Raw genomic sequence first — 17,188 nt, forward strand, 5'->3', positions numbered from 1 at the left:
GGCCGCGTGGCCTAATGGATAAGGCGTCTGATTCCGGATCAGAAGATTGAGGGTTCGAGTCCCTTCGTGGTCGTTGTGTTTTTATGAAAATTTTCTTGTTTTACGGTTCTGCTCTCATCTTTTAGGGATTTGAAAAATCTTTTTCTTCCTGTAACTCTCATGTCATGCTCTGGAGCTCTTGTTTAACTGTGTACTTGGGGTGTTGACTATGTGATAAGTGCTTTGCCAAGAAGAAGGCAAAACTATCCCAGGATTTCCTAGACAAGACCGAGCAAGACACCAACAGACATACAAATATGGAAAGGAGAAACTCACCTGGTCTCAACGCTAGGAAAAGACCTACAATCAACTAAGGGATGCTGGGGGCAGGAGAAATAGTTTTCCTCAGAGAAGAGACCCCTGCTGGTTATCCATTGTTAAGTGGTCAGTCCTGAAATAATAAGCGGTAAAGTAACATTATGTGGACTGAGCAGCTGGTAATTTAGACAGTAATTTGAAGTAGCTAGAACATTGAGAAGTGTGTGTATAACAATTAAAGAAAAAGAAGCCACGAATTTGCCCAGGGATGGGGGACAGTACATGGGAGGAGTTGGGTTGGAGGGAGGAAAGAAAAGGGAAAATAGATGCAATTATATTTTAATTATATAAATAAAATCAATCAGGTTCTCAATGAATCTCTTTCTTGTGGCTACATCAATAAAACCAATGGGGGAATGAAGAATTAAAAGGTTTGTAGTCTTCTGTAAGAGGTGAGCAAAAGGCTGAGAAGGAGCTGGGGTAGTTCACTGAGCCTGCGGAGCCCAAGTTTGGTTCTTTGATAGCCCAGGATATCCCAGAACTCACCAATCATAAAAATCTGCCTGCCTCTGCCTTCCAAGTGAGGAGATTAAAGACATGCACCAAATTCATTCCTACTTTTATTATTGTCTATTATTATTTTGAGACAGGGTATCATTTTGTAGCCTAACCTAGTAATCCCATCTCAGCCCTCCAAAGTTCTGGGACTATGTGCATGAGCCAATCTGTCTGGTTTACATTGTGTAATGTTTAAATGAGTTTAAACATTCAAACTCTTCTATCATTTGCCACTTATTTTTGGTGAATACATGCAAACTTCTTTGTTCTGGATATTTTAAAATGTACAAAATGCCTTATTCATCATCTGTTGTAGTAAGGAGGCCCCCTTGTTTGTTTACCGGCTGCCCAGAAATGGAAATAATCACATAAAAACTGTTTTAATTAAATATCTCTGACTCTTTCTGGAGGTTCGGCTATGGAGTCCTCTCAGGTTTTACATGGATTTAGCACACTACGTTAGCATGCCAATTCGTAGTAAGTAGGCACCTTGTTTATTTCCCGGCTGTCCAGAAACTGAAATAATCACACAAAAACTGTATTAATTAAACAACTGCTTGACCTATTAGCTCTAGCTTCTTATTGGCTAACTCTTACATATTAATTTAACTCATTTCTACTCATCTGTGTATCACCACATGGCTGTGGCTTACTGGCTAAAATTTTGGCATCTGTCTCTGGCAGGACTACATGGCTTCTCTCTGACTCCACCCTTCTTTCTCCCAGCATTCAGTTTAGTTTTCCCTGCCTGCCTCTATTCTTTTGCCCTATCAGGCCAAGCCAGTTTTCCTTATTAATTAACCAATCATATTCACAACATACAAAGGTGAATCCCACATCAGTCCACAGCCATCCTATAGTCAACAGAACTCTAGAATACCTCCGTCCTCTCTAATACAACTTGGTGCTTCTTCTCATCCTTGTATCTTCCCAGACTCAATTACCTCTATTCTGCTGCCAATTGCCAGAAGTTCAATATTTTATATTCATCACGGAGTGAAATCATATGGTACATATGCATCTACATTATTTGCTTAATATAATGGTATTAACTAGGGACAAGCATGTCGACTGCATTGCAAGGCCTTGGGTTTTCTTTTCTAGCTCTGCAAGAAAAGAAGGAGGAAGGAGGAAAGGAGAATGAGGAGAAGAATTAAAAGGAGGAGGGCTTATCCTATCCTTATTGTTGCAAATGACAAGACCGAAGTCTTTTCATGACTGAACTCTCTTTTATGGGGTCAGTGTATCACATTCTCTTCATCTGCTCATTGCCTGGTGCTTAAATGACTGTAGACAAGCGCTCCGGTCCCTCTAACACGCTCATCTCATTTCCTTAGGCAGCATACCCAGCTAGAGGACTGCTAAGGAGACTCTTGTCTTCCCCGTTTCCAAAGAATGAACAGCTTTTTCTCACATCACCACACTTGGGTGGGAATTTTCACTTCTTTGTCTGTCTCTACCAAAAAACCCGACCTGTCTCTGTTTATCTAACAACTTTCCTATTAACCCGGTCTCCCGGAATGAAGGTAAGTGGTTTCACAAATATTGGGGAACACAAAGTCTCACTCCGTAGTCAGGCTGGTCTAAAAGCCAAGAGGAATTCTCCCTAAGCTTCCCAGGTGTCAGTCACCTCGCGTGGCACATTTTCTGTGTAACAATGCAACAAACTGAGATGGAAAAGCCAAAGACTGTGTCTCCTAGGAAACTCGGGGGAAAAAAGAATGGAGCGGAAAATCTGTTGCTTAAAGCTCCTAGCTGTGACCCATTCTCTTCCAGGACCCAGAGAAATAGCAGGGGCCAACTGTAGTCCAGTCAGGGTCGAGATGAGTTTACCTGTGCAGAGTCGGCAGTTCTGACCCACAAAGGTGTTCAGTGCCCAAGCCACGGCGTCCGGAGCCACCTCGCCTTACCCTCCTCTGCCCAACCAGACGACAGTTCCCAGTTTTCAGGTCACTGAACTCAGGAAGGAGGAGTAAAAATTAACTTTCCCCTGGCCAGATACAGCGATTTGGGGTGGAGTTACAAGTCAGACACCAAGGCCACTCCCGGATCTCTTCTGGCACGCTGGAGGGCTTAGTGATTTTTCCTGGACCAGAAAACTGCCTCAGGGCTCCAGAGTTGGCCTTTGTTCGCTTCTCTTGGCAGCTTTCGGGACGGAAAAAGGCTTGGTGTTTGTCTAACAGGGTCACGAATACCGTTTGTAGATGTCTTACTTTGTGTTGTGAACAGAAACAAGGCACCTGTATTAAAAAATTCTGCAAGATCGATTGATTGATTAAATTTCTGGAGCCATGAAGATGTGGAAGGCTGCAGGTCCACAGCCCAATTATCGTGGGCTATCTTTATACCTTAAACACCCATCTATTGTCCTCTTACGCGTGTGTTCTAACATCCATATTCATAATAATTGAATCTTTTTTTGGAATGTACAAACAGAACCCTAGCTGCTAGTAACCCAAATCCACCGGCAAAGGCTAATGTCATCAGATAGCCAATAACTAGAGATTCGCTGCCTTGTTGTAAGCTACCTACCTGATGTTATCATCAATGTTTGGTTGTTGTAGCGTTTGGGAAAGTTTGTGAGGAAAAGTGATTTAAAAACAGGCATCACCTCCACGCCACCACACAAATACTTTACTTTTAAAAGCAAAGGGTTTGGGGAGAGGCTAGTCATCTCACAAGCTTTGGGAAAGCTTTTTCAGAAGGTAATCAGGTCCTAGTCTAGGAATATGAGCATGCAGGAAAAACAGGATAAATACAAATATAGGATAGGACCTAGAATAGAGACCACGTGCGCTAGAGTAAATTCTGACCGGAAGTTAAAATCTTTCTTTTACACGATCTGCTTTGTTTTCTTGGGGAAAAAAATAGTTTTGTGGAGGCAAAATATGCAGAGCACGCAGTATTTCGGGGTCAATAGGACTGGAAGGGAAAGGGAGAGGTAGGAAGACAGAAAGAAGGAAAGAAAGATGGAGAAAGGGAAGGAAAAAAGGAAAGAGCGATTACAAGACAGAAGGAAGGAAGGAAGGAAAGAGCAAGCTTTTGTAGGGAAAATGGAACCAAGTAGCTGACTGCACAGGGGCCTGCAGGCCTGCCCTGTCTCAAGCCTGAGCGACTAGCACAGGTGGGTAGTTCGTGCAAGGCTATGAAACTATGATTTATCTCGCGACTCCTGCAGGGGGCGCTGTGTCGCCCGCAGGACTTCAGGGTTGGGACACTCGCTGCGGGCAAGGCGCGTGGCCAAACGCCGCGGGGTAGGGGGATCTCCGGTGGCCGGACCCCCGGGACGCGCCCGCCGCTCGGTTTTCGCTCGGTCCGCAGTAGCCTGAGTCAGATAGAGTCTCGGGTGCTCAAAACCATAGCCGTGCTTCTGCTTCTAGCGTCAAAGTCGGCTGAGCCATTAGAAAGTTTTCAAAGTCAATTTTTAAAGATGTGTGTTTCGGTACTTCTTAATTATGAGCTCAAAACGGTGTCTGTTTTTAGAGTGAGGGGTTAAAAAAAAATTCCTGTGTCAGAAGTGGGATTCGAACCCACGCCTCCATACGGAGACCAGAACCCCCAACCAGGGAAGCTGAGCTTGAGTCTGGCGCCTTAGACCACTCGGCCATCCTGACACACGGGAGCCGCCTGCAGATTTTTTCCTGATATAGAGAACGCCGTGGCACCGCCTCTGACGTGGCAGTGTTTCGATTTGTTGGTTAACGGTGACGAAAGATGGCCACCTGTAGACTGAAAACGGAAAACCCTTTTGCTCGTGAAAAAGAAGGGAAAAGTCCGTGTGTTAAACGGAATGTAACTGTTTTGAAGACAGAGCTTCTCTGTTCTCCACCGTCTCATTCGCCAAGATTTTGAGGACGGAAGGAGGAAAGAAAACAGGCTCAGCAGTCTGGGTCTCGGCTGCTCTGTCGCTTCCGGCCCGACTCAATGTCGCACCCCAGTGTCCTGGGAGGCTCTCGGGGCACAGCACGGGGCGTTCAGTATTTGAACACTGGTGCTTTAACTGCTGTATTTAGAGCTAAGTTCAGGGAGGAGGCATAGAGAATTGCAAATTTTTATTAACTCTGATAGGATTTTGTGTTTGTTTTTATTAGCACGGAGGCTTTTTTTTTTTTAAAAAAAAAACTTTCTGCAAATATTAAGTACTTTTCTCTGCACGAAGAGAATAATTTGGGGTCAGTATACTTTATCCTAGCTTTCCAAACTTGCTTTTACAATCTACTTTTAATTATTAGAAAAAAATCGAGAGTACAGTCAACACGGAGCCTCCCTCCAACATACAGGGTCTGTTGTGTGTTCTTTCATAAAGCATTGCTCTTTGTAAAGGAAGTTATAGGAAATGAAACCCAACAAGGCATCGATATAATTAATGACTATAGTTAAGGCACCTCTTATAATTTTTTTCCTAATTGCAAAGTCCATATGAATTACAGAAAATGGGAAAAATCAAAGCTGAATCACCTTGTCCATTTACTTTTCAAAGTGACACAATACAAACACAAATACATTGTAAGTCAGTTCTGAACCCCTTTGTCAAACCTTTATCTCCAAAAATATTTACAATTCATAACAGTAGCAAAATTACAGTTATGAAGTAGCAACAAAAATAATTTTATGGCTGGGGTAACATGAGGAACTTAGGAAGGTTGAAAACTTCTATGTTGTCAAATATTCTTGTGCACAGATTTTTAGTGACTGAAGATGTTCCACACATGTGGAACCTATCTTCTGAACTCCATAGGCTCCAGGCATGAAGGTCGTGCACATACAGACATGAAGATAAAAAACTCGTACACATAAAAAAACGTTTTAGTAAAATTAAAGCAAAAGAACACACACATCATCATCTTTGTGTGAATCTTTTGGGATGGTCTGAATAAGAATAGTTCCTATAGGCTCATATATTTGAATACATATGTGATCCTCAGTTGCTTGCGTTGTTTGGATTAGGGGATGTGCCTTTGTGAAGAGGTGTGTTACTTGCGGCGAGTTGGAAGTTTCAGAAGCCTGCACCATTCCCAGCCAGCTCTCTCTGCCTCTTAGCTACATCTCTTAGCGCCTGCCTGCTTCCATGATCCTGGCCATGGTGACCATGGACTCTCTCTAGAACCATAAGCCCCAATAAATGATTTTAGTAAATTGCACAGGCCATGGTGCTTTGTCACAGGATTAGAAGAGTAACTGAGACAGTTTTCAATGACTCATCATTTCTTTTAGCTTGGAAATCACCAGATCAAAATTTATTGACTTAACACTGACCAACTTGGAAAATCAAAACATTCTAAGAGATGAAACCCCACCCCCACTCCTTGACTCCAGGCAAGGTTTCTCTGCAGCTTTGGAGCCTGTCCTGAAACTCTCTCTGTAGACCAGGCTGGCCTCGAATTTACAGAGATCCACCTGCCTCTGCCTTTCGAGTACTGGGATTAAAGGCATGCACCATCACCGCCCAACTTGGATTTTTAAGTAGATTTATAAAGTTTAACTTTTACACTGAAGGATTTTTTTATTTCCTCAGTAAATTGCTTTCTAAGCTTTTATTTTTAAAATATTTATTCATGTGCAGAGGTGTTTTGCCTGCATGTATATGTTGCTGCTGAGGTACCTGCATGTATATGTTGCCGCTGGAAGCCACAATAGGTTGGATCTTCTGGAACTGGAGTTACAGACAGTTGTGAGGCACCATGCGAGCATCTCGAATCCAACCCCAGGGCCTTTGAAGAGCTGCTAGGTGCTCTTAACCACCGAGCCACCTCTCCAGTCCCTTACTACGTTTTTATTGAAAATTCATCTTTCCTCACTAATTCGTTAAGACTCTCTTTATGAAAAGCAAACCCTTGTGATACAGTTTCTACTTGTCAAGAGCCCAAGTAGAAATCCTTATCTCTTTCTTAATAAGAATTTCATCAAGTCCCTTTGAACACCTTCCATCTGGTGGAACTATGAGCTATATGATCAATAAGAATTTTGTTAATCTTTTCCCTTCCCTTCTCCTCTCCTCCCCTTCCTATCACCCCATCTTCCCTTCTCTCCTCTCTCATCCTTTTTAAAAATTGCAAATAGATCTTTTTAACAATATATCTGATTACAGTTTTAACTCCTCCCAAGTCCTCACCCCCCCTCCCATCCACACCGTTTCTTTAGAAAGCAGATGGCTGGGTAGTGGTGGCCCATGCCTTTAATCCCAGCTCAGGGGAGGCAGAGACAGGGATCTCTGTAAACTCGAGGCCAGCCTGGTCTACAAAGCAAGTTCCAGGTCAGCCAGGAATATTTCTTGGATCCAGGCTTGATTTGTCTCCGTCCTGTAACCAAAGTCTGTCATGTCTTCAGCAATAGTGCCTTGGTATCCAATTACAGTGGCCCTGATAGCAGTAGTCTGTGTTCTTTGGGGGCGATTTATAGAGTGCCCCCAACAGCTGATAGGGAAGTTATCTCACACCTGGCACTGAATCTTCACTTAAAAACCTGTCTTTTGGAGAAAGCATTTTCCACTCGTGCAGATTTTGTCTTTTGAGACAAAATCTTTTGAGGGTTTCTCTGTGTCCTGGCTGTCCTGGAACTCACTCTGTAGACCAGGCTGGCCTCCAACTCAGAGATCTGCCTACTTCTTCCTTGTAAATACTGGGTTTAAACATGTGCACTACCACTGCTTGGCTAATATCATGTTTTAATTAGCTTATAAAATAGCAATCCTCCATAAGGTTTTTCATAAATTCTTCGTTTGGTTTAACTTATTCCATATTTACTCTTCCTTGTCCCCATCCCCAGCAATATAAACTTTTTAAGATTTATTTTTCGTTTCTGCGTTTGTTTTGAGTGCATGCCATATGTGTATGGGTGTTCATGGAGGCCAGAACAGTGCTGGAGCTACGGGTATTCCTAAGCTGATGGGGGGCTGGAAGCTCAACTCTGGTTCTCTGCAAGAGCAGCAAGTGGTCTTAAGCGCTGAACTATCTCTCCAGCCCCCAATCCTCCATTTTAATGAAAGCATTTTACCAGACGGAATTTGGAAGTCTGGCAGATTACCGGAAGAAGTGGTGGGGACAGGGCGGAAAAGCAAGCTGACAAGTGACCGCACAATTAAAGTGCTGGGACTCACTTGTGCTCTCTTAAGGCTGTGGCAGGAAGATCAGGAATTGACTCTCAATCTGGGCTACATGGACAGTTCAACGTCAGTTTATATATAATGAGACTTTGTGTCAGAAAACGAAACCAGCCAAAACAGCAAAACCCCACAGCCTTAATTCTCTTCTCTGTCACATAATGACGTATGGGGGCTGAACCCAAGTTCTTGCACAGGTAAGCAAGAACTTAGCACTGACCCAGCACTGACACCCACGACCTTTAGAGAGTACCCAATTTCCCCATATTCTGTCCAGAATTTGCTAGGGTAATATGAGAAGACTGAAATTAAATGAAGTGAAATTCAAAATGGGATTCAACATGAACTGGTAATTGTTGAAGTTGGGAGATGGTGCAGGAGTTTTAGTGTATATATTCTTAATTTGTGTTAAATAGTTTTACCAAGAAGGCCGTGGGTTTGATTTCTAGTGATAGACAGACAGACAGACAGCTTTCACTTCCCCCTACTCTTCTCTTCTTTGCAGCTCATTAAGAGGTCCTGCCACGAAACACTTAAACGGTGTTGATGAAAAGCTGAACGCATGCTTTTCGGTTTTCAGCCGTAGCAGGAAAAAAGCTGTGCCGCTTAAAAATGCCGGCTTTCTGGGCCATCCTGCCAGGGCAAACTCTGACTGTTTGAGGCAGGAGGGCCGGCTACCGAGAGAGGACTTGAGTGTTGTCTGTTGTAGCTCGCTGGCTGGCAGGGACCTTGAAACGCCAGTTGTGGCTATAAACATGGCTACAGCCAGTACCTCAGCCATGAGGCTGGAAAGCTAAGGATCCAGCCGGCAAAGCCACGCCTTTAGTCCTCCTGAGATTGCTTGGTAAATTAAAGACTCATGTGGTCAGAAAAAGAGAGATATACAGTAAAGAGAGATTCAAAGACAATGAAAATTTCTGAATGGTTTAAAGTGTGTTAAAAATATATGCAGACTAAAAGTTAAAATTCTTAAAGTAAACCTCTGTGGCTTCAAGGTGTGGTAGCACACGCCTTTAATCCCAGTGCCTAGAAGGCAGAGACGAACAGATCTCTATGAGTTCAAGGTGTAGTAGCAAACACCTTTAATCCCAATGCCTGGGAGGCAGAGACAGGCAGATCTCTGAGAGTTCAAAGACAGCCTGGTCTACAGGGTTATTCCAGGTCAAAGATATACGCTCAAAAAGCAAAAAGTTAACCTAGGAATGTCACAGCTTAGATTCTTAAGCGCCTAGTGATTTAAAGGCACAAATCAAAAGTGCTCCTGGATAGTAAAAAATTGCAGATTCACAATAGGACAGATTCAGACCATTAAATGAGTCACACTGTTGGATGAATGTACGTAGGCTTGGGAGAGAGAAGAAAAAGAATATAGAGAATAAAGTTAATGGTTTTAAAAAAAAAAAAAAGGTAAAGTCTTTAAAGAGACAGAATAAAGTAAAGTGATAGAGTAAAAATAAGCCACGTAGAAATGGAAAATTCACAGAGAGTCTGGATTATGTACATTGTGTTTTCTTTAAAATTTTTGACTGTAAAGGAGCTAAGTACAGAGAGACATTTCATTATATGGGCTGCCAAGTGGAACCAGAACGGATATCATGAGGATATGATTTCAGAATTTGGATCTAAGGATATGATACTTTGGAAAAGAGATTCTTCTTTTGTTTTCACAGAGGATCAGACCTTGTGGATTGCATTTATCCCGATTTGGTATGATGGGCCATGCCCTCCTGAAGGGTTGGTGTGAACACCTTCAGAAAATTGCTTTGCTCAACTGCCAACTGAGATGAAACTAGCACACAGGTTATACCATGAAAGACCTAATTAACGACGCCCCCATTCAGCAGGAAGCAGTTTGGAGAGAAAAAACTGCTCCCATGTTCCCAAATTATTGTTTATAAATGTTCTTTTACATTTAAAGGGGGAAATGATATAGGTATGAATAATTTGCATTAGTATAGATTTTGCTTTATTGATAGAGATTTAAGGTCAATTTTGTTATATGTATAAGTGTTTCTGATTTTGATTAAGGTATTGTGATTGTGTAGTTCATTTAAATATGTACTGTATAATTAAGAAATATAGATTGTTAATGGATAATCATCGATAATAGTAAAGGTTGTAGTCATGTTAGTTAGATTTTCTAGATATATAGAGATATTTTAGATAGACATTCTTCATGTCTTTCAAAGATTACAGAATAGGACATTTAATGTTTGAATAACTTAGGACTTTTCATGACAATGAGACACTCTGCTCCTGGCAGCACCAATCTACTTCAGGAAGAAGATGGGCATCGAAGAGGATCTTTATGGAGTTTGATAGCCATTTGGGCAAGAAACTGTTCTTGCCTGGACTATTGCATAAACTGGACACAGAGAACCCGCAGAGAGAGGACTACTGAACTTGCCTAAGGTGAGATGATCTTTCGGGGTTCCTGATTCATGAAAGAGTCTGAGAGACATTCTGCAGGACACAACAGATAGTGACTGAACTGACCTTGAATTTTCCTGCTTTATGGTCTGCTGGATACCATGGGCCTGAAGGCTGAAGATGGATGCCCCAACGGTACAGAGGAACTTTGGGTGACTGTCCAGGCAGCGAAATGTCTCTGTCATTTCTAGAGTTTTAAAAGTTGCTTTTTTCTTATTTGCTTAGGTAGTATTGTATCTTTCTGGAGTCTTTGATGGAGTTAAGAATAGTTAGTGATAGTTATAGTTTTCCTTAGTTATGATAAAGATTATTGTAACTTTTACTTGATAACTGTTTCGTTATATGTAATTTTGCTATGTTAAAGTTAAAGCCTTTTTTGTTGTTGTTTAAACCGAAAAAGGGGAAATGATGGAGGAAGGTCATTGGTTAAATAAAAAGAAACTGCTTGGCTCTCATTGGTTAGGAGATAGGTGGGAGGAGTAAACAGAACAAAACGCTGGGAGGAAGAGGAAGTGAGGTCAGACTCCACAGCTCTCCTCTCCGGAGCAGACGCCTCAGAGAGACACCATGTCCTAGCTCCGACCCAGGATGGACTTATGCTAGAATCTTCCCGGTAAGACCGGTGCTCACAGATTATTAGAGATGGGTTGATCGGTATATCAGAATTAGCCAGTAAGGGCTAGAGCTAGAGGGCCAAGCAGTGTTTAAAAGAATATAGTGTCCGTGTAATTATTTTGGGGCATAAGCTAGCCGAGCAGGCGGCCGGGGTGCTGGGAACACAGCCCCGCCGCAGCTCCCTATTACTACAACTTTTGTCCGGGTACATTTTTTTTTTAATCACAGAAACTGTCAAGTAAAGCAGGGCAACACTGTCAATGTGTGCATATCCCTTAAAATCGAAGATAATGTAACAACTTAGGAGAGTCTGTGCCTCAATAATAGTCCCACCACTTTGTGTACTTCTCATTATTTTTCACAGAGATCTCATAAAGGAGGAAGTTTGGGGTTAAATAAGGGACAAGGATTTAGTAATTTAATCACGACATTTTACAGTTGGACTTAGCTACGGGTCACCAGTCTCATGGGCTCAGAGCACAAGGACCTATGCATGAGCTCAGTGGTGGTGGTCTTGTCTTGCATGACTATGGTTTTGGGTTTGACAGAGTTCAGGAAGGTGGAGCACAGGAAGGGCATACAGAAGTGTAGACCTAGCATTTCTGTGTCCTGGTTACTGTGACACAAAGGCGACCTACAGTCAATGATGTTTCATTTATCCCTAATTCTTTAGTTGTGCTCACTTTATTATCCCTGGTCCTTGATTGACTTCAGTTTTTTCAAGGACAGAAAGTTATCCTGTATTTTCCTAGGAGTCAGGTCCAGCTGCAGCACTCAAAACTGGCTAACTATGGATTTGAGTCAGACTCATTGTCTTTCATGGAACAAGAGACAACACCATCTTCGGCACACTAGGAACCATTTAAGATTCATACTGGAGAGGGGGAATGGTGAAGGAAGTAATTTTTCTATTGGTGTGGACTTGAGATAAACGGTAGTAACAAATTACCATTACCCATCTGACAGCTATTTGTCCTTAATTTCATAGTGCCTTTAAATTGTTGGAAATTATGCATATCCTCTGTTTTCTAAATGTATTGGTGGAAGGTAAGGGCCATGTTTAGTTTCCCTTTATACTCTAGGCCTCCTTTCCTCTTCAAGGTGATGTACCAGGAAGAAAAAGAAGTGGCCGAAGGCATGTGTGGACAATTTCCTGCGGCAATAAAAGAATGAAAGGCTTCTAAACCCTAATATATAATTAACTAGATGCCCCAAGGACCAGGTGCCCAAAAAAACGGACTGACCCTCATGTCTGCCATTAGAGCTCATATTCTGACTCAGTGAACGAAGAGGCTACTTACCATTCTGAAGGTGAATACATTCACAATTAGCTTCCGGTTCACTTAGATTTTTTTTTTAAAATTATGTATTTGAGGGTTTTGCCTGCAAGTATGTATGTGCACTCCATCCGTGCCTGGTGAGAAAGGCATCAGATTCAACAGGACTGGAATATGGAGAAGCAAACCAGGGCCCTCTGTGAGAACAAGTGCTCTTAACTGTTGCACCGTCTCTCCAGCCCAGTCTGAGGGCCATTTAATCCCATTCAAAATAGCAGGATTTTTTCTTTAAAAGTTAAAATCATAAATACTCATGAACTCACCACCACAAAAAAAAGACCAATAACATCACCCTTGCTGCCTCCTCTTGCTCATCTTCTCACACATTTAAGTAATGACAATCTTTTTGTTCATAAACTTAAGACTGATATTTTCACTCAGCATTAAATTCTTTCTACCTTTAACATTCAAAATTCCCTTTTTTTATATTTATTATGTATACAATATTCTGTCTGTATGCCTGAAGGCCATACAGATGGTTGTGAGCCACCATGTGGTTGCTGGGAATTGAACTCAGGACCTTTGGAAGAGCAGGCAATGCTCTTAACCTCTGAGCCATCTCTCCAGCCCCTCAAAATTCCCTTTTTATAAAATGATTTGTGCAAATGTTCACACACACACTCTCCCTCTCTCTCTCACACCCACCCACCCATAGTACATATAGAGGTCAGAGGACTTCAGTTCTTTCCTTCTACAAACCCAGTTTGTCGCTTGGCAGCAGAAAGTTACCTACCGAGTCATCTTGCTAGCTAGCCCTACCTAAACAAATGTTGAATTCAGTATTGTCAACTCTACATGAGTATATAGGTGGGCATGCATGCCTATGGTGGATGTGTGGAGGTCAGAGACAACTCTGTGGAACTCTGAGTGTCAGGGATCACATTCAGGTTGCTAGGCTTGCTCAGTCAATGTCTTTCCTCTGAACCATCATGCTGGCCCAAGTTCACCTCTATCCATGCTTTTACTCACCTTGGGAACTTTATTAAGTACAAGGCTACTTTGCTGCTCCAGTTTTGCTTCTAGTAAAAGTACAGTGAGAAGCTGCAACTACCGTAAGCAGTAAGAAACCTTGTGTGAGATCCTGTCTGCCTGGAGACTGCCCCATTACTGGGCGTGGTGGCACACGTCCTTGGATAGGTATGAAATGTCCTCTCTGGGTTTTTCTTTCTCTCTAAAGACTAAGTGAAAGGGCATGTAATTTTGAGTTAGATTCCACCCATTTTTCGATTGCAGATCTTCTGTAGTGAACAGTGCTAAGGCAGGTATTCCAAACCAGCAAATCAGCACTTCCAAGTTCCCATTCTGCACAATACTTCACATGTAGAGAACAGTATACACACACACACACACACACACACACACACACACTGGGCGGCAGAAGTTGATGTATGTGGTGGCCACATCAAATCTCACTTTTAGATCCTGGCTCTGCTGCTTCCTAGCTGCACACCTTAGATAAATCATTGATCCTTTCTGCTTGTTTATTTGCAACACGAGGGCAATTGTATACACATCATTAAGTTGTGAAGAGTACTAAGCTACTGTGCAAAAAAGTGAAGCAGTGTCGTCAAATACATGCATATCATTCTAAGCATTTACGTATCAGTAGAAGCTAATTCTACCTTGTGGAAGCACCTTGGTCGCTGGTTGGTTGTACTATTTTCCTTAAAATCTAAAAAAAAGGGGGAGGGAAATGGGAGGCGGGGAGGAGGTGGAAACTTGTTTTTTTTCTCATTTTCTCAATAAAAAAAAAGAATTAATTAAAAAAAATCTAAAAAAATGAATATAGAGTTGGGGCATTTTTCATTCATCAGGACACATCTAATGGTCTTCGGCCACAGAAGCCCAATGTTAGACCAGGAGTAAGTGTGTATAATGTGTATACAACCTAACAATCTGGTATTCTGGGACCATGTGCAGAAGCAGCTAAAATACAAATTCCTGAGACTTTTTTCTCAGTCTCATGATGGAGGAAGGTCATTGGTTAAGTAATAAAGAAACTGCTTGGGCTCATAGTTTAAAACATAGTAAACAGAACAGAATGCTGGGAGGAAGAGGAAGTGAGCTCAGACTCGACAGCTCTGCTCTCTGGAGCAGAGACGCCATGCTCCCCTCTCCCAGGCAGACACAGGTGATGAAGCTCCGATCCAGGATGGACATAGGCTAGAATCTTCCCGGTAAGACCAGTGCTACACAGATGATTAGAAATGGGCTAAATTAATATGTGAGAATTAGCCTAGAAGCTAGATAGAAATGGGCCAAGCAGTGTTTAAATGAATACAGTTTGTGGTTGTTATTTCGGGGCATAAGCTAGTCAGGCGGCCGGGGTGCCGGGGACGCAGCCCCGCCGCTCCTATTACAACAGTCTCATCCTCTGCAGCACATGGTGACATCACGCACAAGCTTGGACTGGGTATTTAGTGCTGGGAATAATGTCTGTAGCCCTCCAATCTGTTTCACTTAGGGCTGCATTGTTTCTTAGCCAATAAAAAACCACCCAAACAAGAAAAAGGTGGGCATATGGCTCCTGTCCTATAATCTAGCACCCAAAGGTTCAAGGCAGGAAGGGCATACCAAGTGAGCCCGGTATGGGTTCAAAGAGATTCTGCCTCAAAAACAAAACCCCACAATAGTAATAACCAGATGAACACACACAGGCCTGAAAACATTCTCCCAAGGATCAGACAACACAAGGGCTACAGGCCATGGATATACACTTTATCTTCTCATCATTAGAAACAGAAACAGGACACTGAGAAACTAGCTCTATAAACTATTCGGAAGGAAGCTACACAGTAGGAGGGGATTATGAACCCATATTGGAAAACGTGTTTCACCCAAATACCTCCAAAGAACAGCAATGTAAACGTACACATTCACTTCATTTTTAAACAGTAGTGTCAGGAAAGGAGCTGTGCAAGGGGAATTCTGAGTGCTTGTGAGAAAATTCCGAGAAAACAAGTCTCATGACCTCTGTTTCTTCAAAAACACCGACCCGTTCTTGGAATGTGGTTTCATACTCCTCCCAGGTGTGGTGGGTAAGAGTTTATTCAATACAACTGGATATCGTTGTTTATATGATGCTGCAGAAAATGTTTTTGCCACATGTGGTTTGTCCTTGTGATGTACATTTTACTCAGGTGAGTCTTCTTAATCCTCAGAGTATAAACTGTCTGGTGCTCTGAATGAAATTGTAGAGTGGTAAACACAGTAGGGCAGGTACCCAAAGGGAAGCAGCACTAAGAACCATGGCAGGGATTGTACAAAGTGGCCTTAGCCTCTGACTCCAAAGACTGGATGCAGTTGCCTCTAATGGCACACACCAGGAAACACATTGTACCCCCACTCCAAAGGGATGCAGTGAAGTCCCAGAGTTCTGCCTCTGCCTTCTAGAAATGGAGCATGATAGTCACCAGCTCACAAACACTCCACGGACATTCTTAGGTGATCTGCACATGCCTAGCACAAAAACAAGCCTTTCAATAGCAGGGAATGAGCAAACAGTGCCATTGGAAAATCACTGAGACAGAGACACTAGTTAAAACTTTATGTCACTACACAGGTGGGGTCATTTATCACCAGTAGTGTAAAGTAATTATAACCAAAACATAAACTGGAATAATGGGGTTAGTAAAATAACTGGAAATCAGGGTAGAATTACTGTTTCACGAAAATAAAGTTAGGAGAAAGGGAGTCATTCAGTCTGTGGTTCCATCCTGGGTTCTGAGAAGGGAGACACGGTCCAAAAACTGTCTTATTCTCTACTGCTATGATAAAACATTGACCAACAGCATCTTGGGCAGGAAAGGGTTTATTTGGCTTACACTTCCACATTACAGTCCATCACTGAGTGATGTCAAGGCAGGAGCTCAGGGCTGGAACCTGGAGGTAGGAACTGGAGAACCAGAGGACCAGTGCTTATTGGATTGCTTCTTTAAACAGCCCAGGACCACCTGACTAGGCATGGACCTGCTCAGTCAGCTGGTCCTTCCCCATATCAATCATTAATCAAGAAAACGCCCCATCAGACTGGTCTCCAGACCAGTCTGCTGGGGGTATTTTCCCAGTTGTGGTTCCTTCTTTCCAGATTTTAGCTGGCTTCTTTTGTCACTTGCACTCATGAACACATACACTCACTCATACACCCAGACAAACAGCAATAAAAATATGTTCAAGTTCTATAGGATTTAAAAAATTCAAACACTTTTAAACTCCAAAATCTCTTTAAATTGTCCAAAATCTCATTAAGTGGATTCCTGTAAAATCAAAATACAAGTTACATACACTTCAAGAGAGCAGAACCAGGGCATAGTCACAAACAAACCAAATTAAACCCAATTTGAATAGTTAAATAACCGTCCAACATTTGGGACTCATGATCTTCTGGGCTCCAAAGGGCTTACATAGCTTCGCCTCTCGGGTTCCACCTTATGCAGCACAAACTCATCTGACAGGCCCACACCTGCTGGTGGACCAGCTGGCCATCCTATCGTCCCATCATCGCCAGTATGCCGGGCTCTCCACTGCAACTGGCCACACCTCTCTTCAGGGACTGTGTGGCTACTACAGGATGCCAAATCTCAGCTTCTCGCCATGTTCATGTAGTCAAACCAAGTACCACATGGGAGATGTTTACACATTACCAAGTTTTGCTACTAGCTTGAGATGCAGGATTGGCCTCCTCTGGACCACAGTCTCTCTGTGCAGACCTGGAGGAAATACTTCCCAGAAGATTTTGGCTCAACAGGGCTAGCCTGTTGTTAATCAGCTGATCTTCACCCGTTGACCAGTATCGACTGTCCCAATAAAGCAAAGGTTTCACATCAGTGGTGCTGGCCTCTTGCTCACAGCC

The 17,188-nt window shown here is 42.6% G+C and overlaps 2 non-coding genes across 2 annotated transcripts; one reads left to right on the forward strand and one right to left on the reverse strand.

Moving 5' to 3' along the window:
* Window positions 1–73, forward strand: Trnar-ccg (transfer RNA arginine (anticodon CCG)). The gene has a single exon. It is a non-coding gene; the product is annotated as a tRNA-Arg (tRNA).
* A 4,291-nt stretch (window positions 74–4,364) lies between these two features.
* Trnal-caa (transfer RNA leucine (anticodon CAA)) lies at window positions 4,365–4,469 on the reverse strand. The gene is made up of 2 exons: window positions 4,432–4,469; window positions 4,365–4,410 (listed from the first exon to the last, which is right to left on the reverse strand). It is a non-coding gene; the product is annotated as a tRNA-Leu (tRNA).
* Between the last annotated feature and the right edge of the window lie 12,719 nt (window positions 4,470–17,188).

The sequence above is a fragment of the Microtus pennsylvanicus genome, chromosome 4 (assembly GCF_037038515.1).
Source record: "Microtus pennsylvanicus isolate mMicPen1 chromosome 4, mMicPen1.hap1, whole genome shotgun sequence".
NCBI lineage: Eukaryota > Metazoa > Chordata > Mammalia > Rodentia > Cricetidae > Microtus > Microtus pennsylvanicus.